This window comes from Diceros bicornis, chromosome X (genome assembly GCF_020826845.1).
Source record: "Diceros bicornis minor isolate mBicDic1 chromosome X, mDicBic1.mat.cur, whole genome shotgun sequence".
Taxonomy (NCBI): domain Eukaryota; kingdom Metazoa; phylum Chordata; class Mammalia; order Perissodactyla; family Rhinocerotidae; genus Diceros; species Diceros bicornis.
The window spans coordinates 11545023-11560679 of NC_080781.1; the positions used below are offsets into that span (position 1 = coordinate 11545023).

At 36.4% G+C, this 15657-nt stretch overlaps 1 protein-coding gene and 1 long non-coding RNA gene across 2 annotated transcripts in view; one reads left to right on the forward strand and one right to left on the reverse strand.

Moving 5' to 3' along the window:
* GEMIN8 (gem nuclear organelle associated protein 8) overlaps positions 1-15657 on the reverse strand; it is a 258299-nt gene that overhangs the window by 157896 nt on the left and 84746 nt on the right. The window lies entirely within an intron of this gene.
* Positions 1-15657, forward strand: part of LOC131400745 (uncharacterized) — an 84590-nt gene that overhangs the window by 25065 nt on the left and 43868 nt on the right. Inside the window, exon 2 of the long non-coding RNA XR_009217432.1 lies at positions 5096-5211. This is a non-coding gene — a long non-coding RNA (uncharacterized LOC131400745). The remainder of the gene's footprint in view (positions 1-5095; positions 5212-15657) is intronic.

The window sequence follows — 15657 nt, forward strand, 5'->3', positions numbered from 1 at the left end:
AAAAATAATAATGATGAACATTTGTTGAGTGTTTTTTGTATTCTGGGCATCCTGCTAAGCACCTGATATGCATTTTCTCATTTAATCCTTTCAACAACCTTGTAGGGCACATTCTGTTATTGCTATTTTACAGATGAGAAAGCTGAGACTCACGTAGATTAAAAAGTCTTGCTTAAGGTCCAGAGCTGATAACTGATAGAGTTTGGATTCAAATCTGGTTATTTTGTCTTCACTAATACATATACTACTGTTGAGCCCGAGTTACCTCTGGAGTCTCATCTCCCACCAGAACTTGACTCATAGAAAACCCCTGGGAAACCAGCCCACCTACCTTCCTGCAAGTTCTCTGCTTTGAGTTCATTATAAGGCTAATGAAATGTTAAGCATAACATCATATCAGTGTCCAATTGGAATTTGCACCTTAGACAATAAAATGTGGAACTAAAATCTTCTACATTACAGGTTATATACCTGGGGAATGTTGGGGAGCATAATTTCCAAAGGAAGAGGTTTTAGCTAAATGATTTATTAAGCTGGATCTTTCTTGGTCCAATGGAAGCTTTATCTGTTGCTTGGCAACTGGTTTTTGAGATGGTGCAACTTGATCCAACTGACAAGCGAAAAAAAAAAAAAAAAAAGAACGCCAAAGCAACTTGTTTATCACATAAATTCATTCTCCAATAACTGAATCTAGATTCTGGATCATTTGTCCTCCAGTAACTTCTGTATCTATATACTAAAATTACTAGTTCCCTAGGTAATATCTATACCTATGGTTTGTAGCAAAATGCTAGCATAACATCCATGATGTTCTCTTTGCAAATAAATGTCGTGAGCTTTTTCAAAGCCCTGGGTAAGTGTGGTTTCTCTTCGGGGAATATGAATCTTAAATTGTCTACCCTGAGAAAAATAGGAAGAAGTTCACAGATGATGGGGGGACATCCAGATTCTCAGGGACCTTTCATTCATGTCCACCTTGAATCAGATACAATTTCAGTTGGTTTTTCTGAGAACTGCTACATCTGAAAACAGTAAGGACAAAACTTTTCTTCTCTTCTCACCATGTACCTGTCCTACCTGCCCTCTAAATGTACCTAGGGGAAGTCCAGGTATTCCACTAAGGCTGGGCAGCATGCAAAAGTTTTATTTACAAAGAGCTCCAGTGGTAGTAGATCTGAGGCATGGCAAGTCAGGTCTGAGGGTCACACCCTTCTCACAATATCTTGGGCTTTCATATCATCTTCTGCCCAAGATTTAAGAGCTTCTAAGTAGTAGATCCAAGATTTGAACCCAGGTTCATGAACTCAGGATCATACTGTTTCCACTTTACAATGATAGAACCTCCTCTTCCTCAACTGTCAAGGACACTACTGCCATTATTTTTTTGGCTTAAAACAACAGAAATTTATTTTCTCACAGTTCTGGAGGCTAGAAGTCTGAATCAAGATGTCATCAGGGCCATCCTTTGGCCAGAATTCTTTGCCTCTTCCTAGCTTCTGGTGGTTTTCCTGCAATCTAAGGACATTACTGTCATTTTGATGGAGAGTTTTATACCCTGGAATCACCTCTGCTGTCATGTGGGAAATCATGGTGCTGGCTCTATACAACAATCCAAAGAGTGTTGCTATGAAGCTCATGCTTGGACTCAACCTATTAATGCAGTTGATGGCATGACACCAACCTTCAGCTTTATGAATGCTAAAGGAAGAGGAACATCCAGTGAGCACTTATATTCATTATCATTACAATGCTGTGTGTGCATTCACTACCATGGATGTATGTGTGTGCGTATTTGTGTAATTGTGAAATTAGCAAACACGATTATGACTTTTTATTATGAACCACAAAAAATCATCATGATTATGGAATTAACTGTTTCCATCAATATTTTGTGGGGGGATGTCATCATGTTAAACAATTAAATACGTACAGTATATTAGGCCTAGAGTTGGTTAATTCATCCATTTAAATGGTCTCATACAAAAATTCAAAATGATATATGCACATGGATAATTATTGCAGCATTATTTTAGTAGCAAAAGACTAGAAACAATCCAAATGCCCATCAATAGAAGACCAGTTGAATAAACCAGGGTAAATCCACACAATGGAGCACTATGCAGCTGTATAAGGAATGAGGACAAACTCTATATACAGAAATGGAATGATCTGCAGGCTAAATTGTTAAGTGAAAAAAGCAAGGTACAGAAGAGGATTATAGTATCCTAACTTTTATGTAATAAAGGTGGGGATATGAATCTGTATGTCCATATTTACTTATATTTAAAAAAGAAAAATAAACTAAATTAAAAAAATGGTTACCTATGGGGGAAGGAGGACACAGGATGAGAAGACAGAAGTAAAGGAAGAATTCTGTGAATGTACCTTGTTACTCAGTTTGTTTTGGAACCATGTAATGTTTTACATAATTAAAAAACAAAATTAAGTAAAAAAAATTAATTGAAAACAAATTGAAACAAATCTAATTATACATCAAGATGATGTCATAAGCGTATAGAAAAAAGAATAACCTCAAATGACTTTAAAATACAGTGTATTCACTGCGTCTCTAGTGGGATAACTTCCGAGGACAGAAAGAACCACAAAGAAATGTTAAACTGTATTAGCGGCTTTATTGTAGTAGTAACATTAATATTGGTGTTTTGTAATTGTTATACATATGTTTAGATAAAGCAAATAAGTAATTATGTTCCTATTATCAGAATTCAAGATTTTCAGTGTTTGTGAAGATGTGGAGAAAAGGGAACCCTTGTACACTGCTGGTGGAAGTGTAAATTAGTAAGCCACTATGGAAAACAGTACGTGCGTTCCTCAAAAAATTTAAAACGGAACTACTATATGATCCAGCAGTTCCACATCTAGGTCCTTGGGCAGATGAGTCAATAAAGAAAATGTGGTATGTATATATATACAATGGAATATTATTCAGCCTTAAGAAGGAAATCTTGCCATCTGTGACAACATGGATGAACTTGGAGGACATTATGCTAAGTGAAATATGCAAGACATAGAAAAAGAAATTCTACATGATCTCTCTTATATGTAGAATCTAAAATAGTCAAACTCATAGAAGCAGAGAGTAGAATGGTGGGTGCAAGGAGTGGGGGGAGGGGCAAATGGAGTGATATTGGTCAAAGGGTACAAATTTTCAATTACGTAAGATGAATATGTTCTAGAGATCTAATGTACAGCATGGTGACAATAGTTAATACTGTATTATAGACTTGAAATTTGCTAAGAAGATATATCTTATATTAAATCTTCTCATCACATACACAAATGGTAATTACATAGAGGTGATGGATATGTTAATTAGCTTGATTGTGGTGACCTGTACACAATGTATACATATATCAAAACATCAAGTTGTATACCTTAAATATATACAATTTTATATGTCAAAGACATCTCACTAAAGCTGTTAAAAATAAAGAAATCAAGATTTTCAGTGTGAAAGAAAAGAGATACAAGTATAAAATCAAAGCAAAAACCTTATAGTCTTAGATGTGAATAGGAAAATATAATATGAACTTATTGCTTTTTTTCATCATAAAATGTTTTCCCCAAATATGCTCACTGCAAAGTTCTTTAATTAATGAAAATCTGGTATCAATAAGCTCTTTTACTGCCCAGTTTGTGTTGTAAAAATACAATTCCCTGATTAAAAGACCCAAGGCTCCTTGGAGAACTGACAGGTTCTATGTCCGGAGCAGGACTTGGGAAAGATGAACCTGGAACTCTCTTTGTGCCAGAAGGCAGGGGATGCTATAGAAGACTATGCTGACTATGTCAAAAGGATAATGAGAGCCCAAAAATTTATTGTTTCTGTAGGTTGCACATCTTGCTGAAAATTGATAAAGTGTCTGAGTCAAGGTTTTATTCTGACTTTCCTGTATGAATGGTATGTGAGGGTGAATAATAGTTCATGAAGGGAAGTTCCTCTTCATAGGACAATTCTAGATAATAAATATAGAACAAAATTAGAAAATCATTATTTTTCAACCATTAAAGAAATAATGAACGTAGCCGTGACCATTAATAAATACCAAACCATTGGGTGAAAAGTTGATAACTTCAAATGGATGGATTAGGCTGAGGGCCCATGAACACAATGATCACTCTCCTATCAATAAAAAAAGAAGAATCATACATTAGGTGCCTCATCACGAGATACAATAGGATGTTCACAGCACTACCTTTGAGTTATTTTCGCTGAAAACAATTGAACCTGAACTGAATTGAGCCTCACGGTCTGTCTACTAGTGTATGGAAAATACTGGGGAAGAGAGGAACAAGTTAAATGATACCACAAGGAAGAATCATCAAAATCCCAACCATGCTGTATTCTTCAAGACAAATAAACAAGTTTATCCAACAAATTTGTATCATGAGAGCTAAAAAATAAAAAGGAGGAAGCTCAGTAATAGAATTAGTAGAGACTTAAGAGCCATAATCAAATGCAATGAACAGACCTTGTAAATCCTGATTCAAACAAATTAACTCAAAAATGACATTTTGAGACAAATTTGTATGTAGACTAATTGTGAGAGGATATTAAGGAATTGTTGTTAATTTTGTTAGGTGGGTTAATGGCATGGTGGTTAGGTTACAAATAATGCCCTTATCAGATAGACACACAAACTGAAATATTTACAGTGAAATGACATGATGTCTAGCATTTGGTTTAAGATGCTCCAGCAAAAAGAAAAAAGTGTGTGCGTGTGTGTGTTTGAATAAACGAAACAGATGGCAAAATGTTGATTCTTTGTTGAATCTGAGGGATGAGCACATGAGAGTTTATTATATATATTTTCCTTTTGTGGATGCTTGAAGGTTTCCCTTATCACAAGTTTTCAAAAATTACCCCAAACTCAAATCAATTACTTTGCATTATTTTTTTCAATGATATAAACACTTTTTATATCAGTAAAAGCATGGTGATTTTATAATGGCATAAAAGTTTAAGGTTACATATGTGTAATACAAGAAAAGTATATTTGATGCTTGAAGTTGCCATGCCTTTATTTACCGCAATAAAAATCCTAAGCTAATTTTTCCTTTGATTTTGCAACAGGAAAAGGCTGGATTGACAGCTTTTGATTTTATTTTCCTCAAACAGAAGATAAGAGGCAAGATATAAACAAGGATCCCCTTTTAATGTTCTGCAATTCTTGACCTCCTTCTATTTCAGTAAGTAAAACCTGGTTTGCTTGTCAGTTTAATGTTTTATTTAAAGTCAGATTGCGGTTTGTAATAAATAAATTCTAGAAAGGTGTGGGTAACAGGCATTGCATTTTGGGCAAATCTAGCTGTTAAAAGTAATTATCAGAGAAAGCGAAATATTTCTTTGGTGTTGGCATTATTTCATTATTTATATCATTTGCTTTTAAGTAAATATCTTGCTTTATTTTTATATATCCTATTTTTTTTATTTTTTGTTTATTGCAGTAACATTGGTTTATAACATTGTAAAAATTTCAGGTGTACATCATTGTACTTCTATTTCTGCATAGATTACATCATGTTCACCACCAAAATACTAATTACAACCCATCACCACACACACGTACCGAATTATCCCTTTCACCCTCCTCCCTCCCCCCTTCCCCTCTGCTAACCACCAATCCAATCTCTGTCCCTATGTGTTTGTTTATTGTTGTTATTATCTACTACTTAATGAAGGAAATCCTATGGTATTTATCCTATTTATCATGGCCTATACTTCTCCATCTTTTCCTATTCACCCTCTTTTCCTGGCTCATATCTTAAGGCTTGGTTGAAATGTTACTTCTTCCATGACTCTCCTGATTATTAATGATGATGCTGTTCATTTAGTGCTCACTAATAGGGCCAAGTGTGTTATAATGGCTTTACATATAAAAACTCATCCAGTCCTCAGTACAAACTTACAAGATAGGTGCTATTTTGTACCTACTTGCAAGCCAAGGCCCAGAGAGCTTGAATCACTTGCCCAAATAACAAGATGTAGAAGATGTAAAGTCAGGTTATACTGAGGGATGGCCAGTAGGGTGACCAATGCCCCAGCTTGCCTGGGACTGAGGACTTCTCAGGAAGCTGAACACTTAGTTGTAAAACTGGGACAGTCTTGGGCAAACCAGGGTAGTTGGTCACCCTAGAGTAGATGTTCCCCTGCAGTGAAGCCAAGATATTTGTCCCTACCATAGATTGTTTCTCTCTACCTGGGACTAGGAGGAAGGGGGAAGAGTTGAAGAGTTGAAGTCAGAGGTCAGCTTTTGCTGTTTTTTTGCTGGGTTCCTAGAAACTGGGGAGAGGATTGACTTGTGGATCTTGCTTTATACACCAGAAGTGTGTTTGACAAATCTAAGTAAATTGCATCCTTGTAGGTTACATCTTATTTTAAATGTAGTCAGGTCTTTAAAGAAGAGAAGGCTCTGATTTGAATCCACACTTACATAAATGTCATTTACGTCAAATGTCCTATATTGACCTACCTCCATTTCCCTCTCATAAAAAGGCACCAACAGAGTAGGGAATGAGGTACGGAGAAGATAAATAATTACTAAATTCAGTGTGAAATGAAATCATCCTTGCCTACAAGTGATGATAGTCATTCATGAGCAAAACACTGTCATCAACTTCCTTAGTCACGAACCTTACCCCAAAAGGTATCTTCTAGTTCGTGAGAACAGGCTATTTTATTTTGCATCCTATATCTTTACAACAATTCTACAACCTATTTCAGAATTTAACGATATGATAATTCAGTTTTTCAATAGACTGCACAATATGGTCAAATAACTCCAATGGCCAAGGACCTACCCCTTTATTTCTTAAAATCAATTTGTAAGTGTAATTAAAACATGGGAGGAATTGTGTACCTGACACCATTTCACATCCCCTTCTGAAAGGATGCCATTAATTGCCCATATCCTTTTATCTGTCTGAGTCCTATTTATTACAGGGATGTCCTCAGGGTGAACCTTGGAGATTGCTTTCCTGAAACATTAGGAAGATTTAAAATCTTCAGTGGTCAATGTCTTAGGAACTGTTTTATGATTTGGTCATTTAGGATGACACATGTCAGCTCCTTGACCCCATGAGATAGCTTGAATGTCAGAATGAGCGTCCAGATAGTTTATTAAATTGCATCAGCCTTTAAGGTACTGTTTTTGAGAATGGAGCCAACTTCATGAATGACTGTTATAAAGATAGAGGTGAAATTTGCCTACCCTATGTGTCCACAAGTGTGCCCTCTGGTCAGAAGACAGAATGTCGTCCTTTGGTCTGCTGACATTTGTAATTCACTCTACATAATGTTAAAAAATCATTACAATTTTTATTATGTATTTACAAAATATTCTCACTTATAAAATATGGACAAGCCAAAGGAAGAAAATTTTAAGTCAGCCATTATCCCATCCTCTGGTTGACATTTTATTAGTAATCATTTGTGTTTTTTCTCTTTGAAGAGAGACAAATTTATTTTTACCAAAAAGAAGATATACTTCAATAAATAGTTCAAAAATTAAGAATAAACAGGATCCAAATCAACATAGTATATCATAACTTGCTTCAAAAATGTTTATATATTGAAATCTTTTTCCCATGCTATTAAATATTTAACCTATAGTGTTATTTTTAATGACTGTATAGAATTTTGTTGTATGGATATGACAATTTATATAATCCTATTCACTAATGTTGGAAATTAGGTTTTTTCCCCGTTCTTTAAGCACTGCAGGATGAACTTTTTTGTGGCCAAATATTTGCACATATTCATGATTATTTCATTGGACAAATTTCTTGAAAGTGGAATTCTTGGATTGAAAGGCACTGGATGTGTATGTGTATTATTCCAGCATAATTATTCATAGCACCCCGATTCTCTCCCCAAATTGTCCCAATTTAGATGGTCACGATATGAATGTTAGAGAAATGCTTTTGGAGCTTTAGAAATGAGCATGAAAAGTACTTAGAGCTCACTAGGTGGAAGATGAATAAGGAGCAATGAAATCATCATTATCCACACAAGATACCACTTGAAAATTCTAGTTTCCAAAGGAAAATCAAGAAATGCTTGAAGTGGGTGAACCATAACAGTGGGGCCTACCACTATGGTACTTCAAGCTAGATTTATCAAAGGGCTGAAAATTTTTTGACTTGGAGGTACCTTGGGTCCCTGATTGATGGAAATTCATAGGGTATCCCGAGAAGTGGCAAAACCGTTGTTAGTCAGGTCATAGCTTACCAAGAAGGGTAGTCCTAAAGGAACTGAGTTCCTCCAGCAGGGTGAGCTAGCTTGAGAACCTGAAAACGGAGGGTGGTTCTGGGCTCCACTGCCTACTTGCAGATTTTCCTCAAGTCCAATACTGTTACTTATTTCATGTACACCAGCATTACTTTCTCAAAGATACATATACTCTTCTTTTGAATTTCCAAGGATACAATTCTGGACACATAGTAATTACCTATTAAATACCATGTATCATGAATAAAGGGGATAATGAATACTGTGATAGAATGTATAAGACATGAAATTTGGCATCTAAATTTTTAATTTCAGGCTTTTTGTCACTAACTTTATTATTTTTTTCAAAGCTAATTATTTACTGCCCCCTACATCTGTTTCTTCTTCTACAGAATGTTTTGAGCAGAGCTGGAAGGAATGCATTGCTAAAGCCCTGGAATTTCTAGGAAGGTCTAATTACTCCCACATTGCTTTGCAGTTACAATGTATCTCTTTTATTTGGAGGAGGAGTATGTTTTCATGAAGAAGCAGGTGGCAAGCAGAATTCTTCATCTTTACTGATGAGAAAGACATTTCTAAACAGTTATGGTAGATAACTCAGCAGTGAAATCTCTCTAGTTAACTACCCAACCATCTGCCATTAACTTGTCACATCTCATGAGCAGAGATTTGGTATTTTCATGAATGCAATTATTATTCTGGCTACGACCAAATGATGAGGTACAACAACGATCAACCTAGAGATTTTGGTTATCATGACACTTAAATCGTATTTGTAGTACAACCCAGTTGGTCGTAGAGCCACTAGTCAAAAGTGGATAAAAAAATCACTTTGAAAGTTTGTACTTTAAATTTTGCAGTTTTGAATTACACTTCCTCATACCTTGCCTTTTTTGAAAATATAGATGTTATATTTCCCTTTTTTATCTGAACATTATAGTCTATAATAAAATATAATGGGTAGTCAAGATTTCAACAAAAACTTGCTGGGCATAAATCTCACCCTTCTTTAAAAGAGCAAACATCTGTGGTTCATACCTGCAGAGACTGTAATTCTATCCTTACACAATTGAGTTGGCATTCCAATGATGTCCTCTGGACCTCATGTTTAATTAGCTGCAGCCCTAATTTTAGATGGTTTATTCAAAACGTTAAAATAAGCCTTAAAAATACAGACAGTATTCCTACTATTAAATGTTTTAACAACAGATTGTAACTATTTCATAGATCTCAATTGGATACACACACAAAACCACTTTATTCTTTTCTCCAATTGCTTAGTGGACTAAGTTTTCCCCTGAAAGGAAATCTCAGAGCAGGTCCCATAATGTTTCCAGTTACTCTCATGTAATAAAAGCCCTCCAGTCATAAGAATAGTCTTATTTTAGTAATTGATATTTCCATTCCAAACTCTACTTCAGATCTAAAAGCTGGGGGTGGACCAGGCTGGGAGGGGTAGAAATACAGTTTGGGAAGATTCAGGATTCTTTCTTTTTTAGCTGCATCTCCTCCTCCCTGCTCAGTTGGCTGGCCTTAGTTTTGGAACTCGCCAACATAAGGAATGGAGCTAGGGGGTAGGAAAGGTCTTAAATGACTGGTACTGCTGTGATCTCCTGTTTATACTTGCGAGGCTTGGCAAGCAGTTAAAGCTGTCTTTTGGTGTACTTCAGAGTTTTTCAGAGCTCTCCCAGTGGGAGCATCTGATATTGGTGAGTGTACTATCTCTTCTAGCGGGCTGCTTAGGGACATTCTCCCCAACTTCTTCATCCAAAAATACATCTCCAGCCTCTTTCTGCTCAGATCACTTTGCTCCATGTCAGGAAGATTTATTAGGCAATTTTCCTTTTAAAATAAATCTCTCTCCCATTTTTGGAGCCCACATCTTGCCCAAAGGATGGACAGAGAGCCTTTGTCCTACAATGGGTGGAAATGCATAGCACTGCCCTCTACTCTGATGTCATGGGCTGCTTTGATCAGCCTCTCCTTGGTGTGAGTCAGATGCTAGTTCACTGTGTCTTTGATTGCCAAATGATACAGCTCTGGGGTCACCATTATTTATATAGACTATAGTGTTACTAGTGACTCCTGCAGTTATGCAATGCATATCAAGCCTTCTAAGAGTCCTCTTAAAATTTATCTCACTAGGCTTGGGGTGAGCTGGGAAACATCCCTCTCTTTCCTCCAGTGTGGGAGGAGGGTGGGAAAATACCACAGGACTTCAACAATGCTCTCCAAAGATAATTTCCCTCTGGCTTCATTAATTCCAATCCTTTTACATCATCTTGATATGCTGAAATGCTCTCACCTCCCAGTCTGGAGTTTCCTTTTTGCACTTTTAATAGAGGAATGGGGATAAACAAATTGTATATTCATACAATGGACTACTTTTCAGCAACAAAACAAAAACAAGAACGACACACACAAAACAAAACCAAAAAACTCCCATGAAACTGATACACACAAAAACATGGATGAATCTTAAAAGTATTATTTTGAATAACAGAAGCCAGGCAAAAAGTTTACACATTCTATTAAATCATTTATGTGAAGTTCTAAGTCAGGCAAAATTAAGCTTTCGTGGTAGAATTCAGAACAGTGGTTGTCTCTGGTTGGGAGAGAGGATCGACTGGAATGTGCATCACTGAGGTGACAGGAATGGTCTATGTCTGGATTTGGATGATAGTTACCTGGATACATATATTTATCAAAACAGATCCAATCTGGTATGTGCTTACATTGTATGTAAATTATACATCAATAAATAATTTAAAAGAACTTAGATTTTACTGGACAGATTTTGCAGAATATTGGCATGAGGAACATTGAAGCCAATTATACAAAGGACACCCTAAATTCTCCTTCACTCACAAAAAATTACCTTACAAGTTTGGCTCAGCATTTCAGCACATCAAGATGATTTAAAAATTGTGTTCTTTCCTTGCTTTTTGTTGTCTGCTGACGTTATTATTTTGTCTTCTCTGTCTTCGCCCATATCATCAATATAAATGCTGAGAACCTGCCCTCCTCAACTCCTCTCAGGTTGAGATCAGGTCGTTCTATCAAATGCCTGCAGTTGTGCTCCTTAGTAAACTATGCCCCCACCTAAGCCTATTAGCCCATGAAGTAGATGCCTTGGGGCCGGCCTGGTGGTGCAAGCGGTTAAGTGTGCGTTCTGCTACGGCGGCCTGGGGTTCGCCGGTTCAGATCCCGGGTGCGCACCAACGCAACGCTCGTCAAGCCATGTTGTGGTGGCGTCCCATATAAAGTGGAGAAAGATGGGCATGGATGTTAGCCCAGGGCCAGTCTTCCTCAGAAAAAAGAGGAGGATTAGCAGATGTTAGCTCAGGGCCGATCTTCCTCACACACATACAAAAAAGAATATGCCTTAAGTCATCTACATGAATGTCACAAAACACTTTATCAAATATGTTGTTGACTTCAAGATGCCTTATATTTCCATGATTCCTCTGATTTACCAAATTATCAATGTTTTCAAGATGTATTTTCTTTATTAAACTAAAATATGTGAAATTGAGCCAACATCTCGTTCAAAACCATTTCTGATATTTTCAATGTCATGGATTCCTTTTACGTTCCTTGTCTTTTTCAATGTATTTTATTTTTATGTTTACAAGTATATAATATAGATAACACTTGAAAGGCCATAGCCCTTTGCCCTTTTTAGATGATATTAGATGAAACGGAAAATGCCTCAAAGCTTCCAGCAATATGGCAGACTGAGCTGATAAGGAAAAGCAAATAGTCAGAGATGCTAGACAAAATGTAGTAATCTTTTTTAATACAGCTAAAGTTGAAAGAAAATAAGGAAAATCTCCTGATACTAGAAATGAAAGGGAAACTGAACACCACAGCACTAGGCAGACACTGCTACAATGAAGGCTCATGGGAGTATCAGGTCCAGGTGTCTGGAGATAGGGTTTTGATGCTCACACAGAGACAGAAGATGTGTGCTTGAGCCTGCACATTTAAGGAAGCTAGAATTGAGCCCCATAAACAAAGCTGTAGAGCCCCAAAAGGCTGTCCCAATAATGCAAAATGGATAACTCTTCCTCTCCTTGAGGAATATTCAAAGAATACTGATATCTTCCCAGGGATGTTATAAAAATAACAGTTGTCTGTGAGAATAAAAACATCATGAAGATACTACCCAGAGCCATCTATAGATTCAATGGAATCCCTATCAAAATTCCAATGGCATTTTTCACAGAAGTAGAAAAAACAATCCTAAAATTTGTATGGAACCACAAAAGACTCCAAATAGCCAAAGCAATCCTGAGAAAGAAATAAGAACAAAGCTGGAGGCATCACACTTCCTGATTTCAAACTTTATTACAAAGCTATAGTAATCAAAATAGTATGGTACTGTCATAAAAACAGACACATAGGCCAATGTAACAGTATCAATAGCCTGGAAATAAACCCACGCATATATGGTAAACTAACATTTGACAAGAGAGCCAAGAATACACAATGGGGAAAGGATAGTCTCTTCAATAAATGGTGCTGTGAAAACTAGATATTCACATGCAAAAGAATGAAATTGGACCCCTATCTTATACCACTCACAAAAATTAACTCAAAATGGATTAAAGACTTACACATAAGATCTAATACCATAAAACTCTTAGAAGAAAACATAGGGAATAATCTTCTTGACATGGGTCTCGGTGACAATTTTTTGGATACAACATCAAAAGCACAAGCAAAAAAAGCAAAAATAAACAAGTGGGACTACATTAAAATAAGAAGCTTTTGCACAGCAAAAGAAACAATCAACAAAATGAAAAGGCAATCTATGGAATGGGAGAAAATATTTGCAAACCATGCTATTGAATAAGGAGTTAATATCCAAAACATATAAAGAACTCATATACTTCAATAACAAAAAAACAAACAATCCAAAGAAAAAATGGGCAGAGGAACTGAATTCTGTCAATTTTCCAAAGAAGAAGTCCAAATGGCCAAGAGGTACATGAAAAGATACCCAACATCACTAATCATTAGGGAAATGCAAATCAAAACCACAATGAGATATCACCTCACACCTGTTAGAATGACTATTATTAAGAAGACAAAAGACAAGTGTTGGAGAAGATATAGAGAAAAGAGAACCCTTGTGCACTGTTGGTGGGAATGCAAATTGGTTCAGCCACTATAGAAAATAGTATGGAAGTTCCTTAAAAAATTAAAAACAGAGCTACCATATGATCCAGCAATTCTACTTCTGTGTATATATCCAAAGGAAATGAACACAGGATATCGAAGAGATACCTGCACTCCCATGTTTATTGCATTATTATTCACAATAGCCAAGATATGGGAATAACCTAAGTGTCTGTCAACAGATGAATGGATAAAGAAGACGTGGCATATACATACAATGGAATATTATTCAGCTGTGAGAAAGAAGGAAATCCTGCCATTTATGACAATATAGATGGACCTTGAGGGCATTATGCTAAGTGAGCTAAGTCAGACAGAAAGAGACAAACGTTGTAGTCCACTTATATGTGGAATCTAAAAATGCCAAACTCATAAAAACAGAGACTAGAATGGTGGTTACCAGGGGCTGAGTGTCGGGGAAATTGAGAAGATGTTGTTTAAGGGTATAAACTTGCAACCAGTAGATAAATAAGTTCTGGAGATCTAATGCACAGCATAGTGATTATAGACAACAATACTGTATTATAGACTTCAAAGTTGCTAAGAGACTTGATCTTAATTGTTCCCACCACAAAAAAGAAATGATAATTATGTGATGATAGACCTCAAACTTAGCTAACACTATGATGGTAATTGATAAATGTTTCAAATCAACACGCTGTACACCTTAACTTTACACACTGTTATATGTCAATTATATCTTAGCAAAAAAAATCATAAAGAATGGGTTCTGAATTGATATTACCCACATGGTCCAGAAACCCAAAGCTGAGAAGTTAAAATAAAAAATTTAAATAAGATGAATGAAAACCACCAAGTTCCAGTGGGGGAAAAGTCTGTTATAAAATCCAGAGCAATATAGGATTCCCTCCCAACTCCCTGGCCTCCCAAAAAAAGATGTACTCACAGCAAAAATCGCACACAATTATGGTTCTGGCAACACCGTGATCTTGCTACTGAGAAAACTCTCCTGCTATAAAATGGCTAGAAAATGCTGGACAACGTATAACAAATTTTGAGTGTATAGGTCACAAAAAAGAAAAATGAGGGAAATCCACAGAAGGAAAAAACAAAGAGGTGGCTGTAAACAAGAAATAAAATTATGATCTGAAGTTACCACTTTCCTTGAGTGAATGGAATGGAGGTTGGAAGTCAGTATTATCAAGGTTTGGGTTTTAATACACAGAAGAGGGAATGAACCTTTGGTCTCAAATGAAGGGGAAATTTGGAACCATTTCTTCTGAACAAACCCAAGAATTTAGAGTGATATCCTTAATTTACTGGATTGTCTGTTGGCATAAATCACCTTTCTAAATTCCTATACTCTGTCCAATATTGCAGTAGCTAGATGCCTAAGAACACCACTCCTGAGAATCTCTTGTAAAAAAGCATTTAGGCTTAGATTTGGCCAATGGTATAGAATTCTGAGAGCTGAGTATGGAAGAGAAGCTGAAGTCATTGTTTTTCCCCTTGTGATCATGCACAGATGTGTAAGCTGTAGATGTTAAGTTTTGCAGTGGCCTCTTGGTGTAATACTATGAACCACCCTCCAAGGTTGTGCAGAAGCTGTGAACCTCTGAGGTGTCTTTTGAAGAGATTGACCTGAATGGTTATACTAACTTCCTACTCCCCTGAAACCTGGTGGTGAAATGGAGCTATAACAGCCTTTCCTGAACTTCATACTTCAAAAACCTCTGATGGTTTATATTACCACTTATTTCCGATATTCTTGCAAGAAATACCTAGACTGAATCCTGACTGACAGACTTAGTTAAACTGTGGATAAGAAAAAATATCCTACAAGTGGAGCAGGTAGACATCAAAGGAAGCTTGTCTGTCTTGGCCTAGGCTCTGGGTAAGGAAAAGTCTCCCATGAAAATTTGTCATAATGGACCTGCTCCTCAAGCAGATGGTCCAGGAACCACAAGGTTACAGAATTAACACAAAAGTGATCATAAAGAAGTGAAACTCCTGGTGTACCCAGAAGACTCATATAGAAATCCTCTCTGAAGGTATGAACCCTCAGGCCTGGCCACATAGATTTTTACACATACAACCCCATTGAACTTGAGCTCACAACCCCAAATTAGGAAACTCACAGGATAACAATCCAACATAAGTGAGAACTACACTTATTATCAGGTGTAATCACAGCAGGATTATACTCTCAAGAACTTCAGATAATAGAACCATTTGATTAAGATGATAAAATAAGTATGTTT